This window comes from Rutidosis leptorrhynchoides, chromosome 10 (genome assembly GCF_046630445.1).
Source record: "Rutidosis leptorrhynchoides isolate AG116_Rl617_1_P2 chromosome 10, CSIRO_AGI_Rlap_v1, whole genome shotgun sequence".
Taxonomy (NCBI): Eukaryota; Viridiplantae; Streptophyta; class Magnoliopsida; order Asterales; family Asteraceae; genus Rutidosis; species Rutidosis leptorrhynchoides.
Window position 1 is genome coordinate 92,284,820 of NC_092342.1, and position 2,012 is coordinate 92,286,831.

Sequence of the window (2,012 nt, forward strand, 5' to 3'; positions counted from 1 at the left end):
ATAAATCGAAAGATAAAATTTAAGGATATATATTAAAATATCGTAATCGGACTTAAAAACAATTCATAATCCAGAGGGGACATATTTTAGTAGCCACTACTTTACTTTATTTTAAATCTCATCAATTTCACTTTTTTACTACGCAGATAAATTTTATTTACTTTTACCGTATTACTTTTTACCATATTGTAAACTTTAATTACTTTTTACTATTTTACTATATTGCCATGAAAAATCTTATTTCTCTACTTTTTACAAATTAGTATAAATTGTAGTTTTATTTAGTTTCGTTAATTTAGTTATTTCGTTTTAGTTAAATTTAAAATGCGTTTAGTTATAATTAAAGCCTAATCCAAAACCCCCCATTTTAATAGTTTAACTTTTAACAATTAAAACACCTGAAAACTCCATTTCCCTGTGGAACGAACCGGATTTACCAAATAAAATATTACTATACGGATAGGACAAAGTTGCCTATATGTGTGAAATCAATCCGAAATCATAAAAAAGCCATTTAATCACAACCAATTAGTGTAATAAATTAAATCTAAATCCGTTCAAAATAAAGGGCATGATCACGCACATCAACTTTTTGGCGCCGCTGCCGGGGAAAGTTGGCAGTTAAATAAATAAATAATTTTTCTGATTCGTAGTAGTAGTTGGATTTGTACGTGGACTGGGTTATTGGAGCCAAACAGTACTCAATTATATTGGGACCAAACGAATCCTGCCCCTCTGCTGCATCTTTTGGCTATTCGAAACGTGGGCAAAATCAGAAGAAAAATCTGTTTGTTTAAAGGTTTTTATCATGGTTTTTATGTTATTCGATCCTTTCGTGAAAATTTATTTTCAAGAAAGTTCAATGTTTATACACTTAGTGAATAAATCCTTTAAGACTACATACAATTTAGTAATTGTATGGCCCGTTCAGGAAATCCTAAACTCGTTGCACTTAATCCAGAACCTGAAAGAGGCTTGATCAAAAGATTAAAACAGGAAAAACAAAAAAAATTAGGTAGTACTAGTAAACCGAAAACACCGAAAAATATCAAAAAACAAGTAGGAAACATTAGTGGTCAACCAGAAATCAAAACTGAACCTGAAACCATCGTCATTAAAGAAGAAATGGCTGAAGTAACACCTGATCCAAATGATCTACCAATGTGGAATACCAGACAACCTGCTCCCCCTCTCGCTCTTGCACCTATAAGAAGACCTGAAATTGAGGCTGAAAACTGGGAAGTCAAGGGGCAGTTTATGCACATGGTACGTGAGAACCAATTCGACGGAAGACTTAATAATAATCCGATAGAACATCTAGAAGCTTTTGAAGATTTATGTGAACTGTATAAAAACAAAGATGTTTCTTCAGATGCATTTAAGTTAAGAACTTTTCCATACTCGTTAATCGGAGACGCAAAAGCATGGTTGAAAGCATCAAAACCTAATTCTATCACAACTTTCAACGAATTAAGAGATAAATTCATTACTCGATTTTTCCCACCGGCAAAAGCTGAAAGACTTAGAACTGAAATCACCACTTTTAAACAAAAGTCGGATGAAACTCTTTATGATGCATGGGAAAGATTAAAAAGAATGTTACGAAATTGTCCGCAACACGGATTGCAAAAAGGGCAAATAGTACAAACTTTTTATCGTGGTATTGATGAACATACTCGTGGTATATTAGATTCCTCTGCTGGAGGAGTATTTATGTACAAATCACCAAATCAAGCGTATGACATGTTAGAAGACATGTCAGTTCATACTTTTGAATGGACACCGTCTAGAGATCAACAACCTAGAAGGATGGTGGCAAGCCTTGAAGAAAATGAAGACAACAACACAACCATAGCTTCACTGTCGAATCAATTCAAAAAGTTTGGAAGAAAAATAGATAAACTAAATTCAACAGTTTTAGCATTGCAAGTAGGCTGTGAAATCTGTGGACAGCCACATTTCACGAAAGATTGTGATATCAATGATCGGCTAATGAACTCAGTAGCACAAGT

The 2,012-nt window shown here is 33.4% G+C and overlaps 1 non-coding gene across 1 annotated transcript; it reads right to left on the reverse strand.

The window, feature by feature from the left end:
* Positions 1 to 1,518: 1,518 nt before the first annotated feature.
* LOC139873832 (small nucleolar RNA R71) lies at positions 1,519 to 1,625 on the reverse strand. The gene has a single exon (XR_011767546.1). It is a non-coding gene; the product is annotated as a small nucleolar RNA R71 (small nucleolar RNA).
* Positions 1,626 to 2,012: the final 387 nt, after the last annotated feature.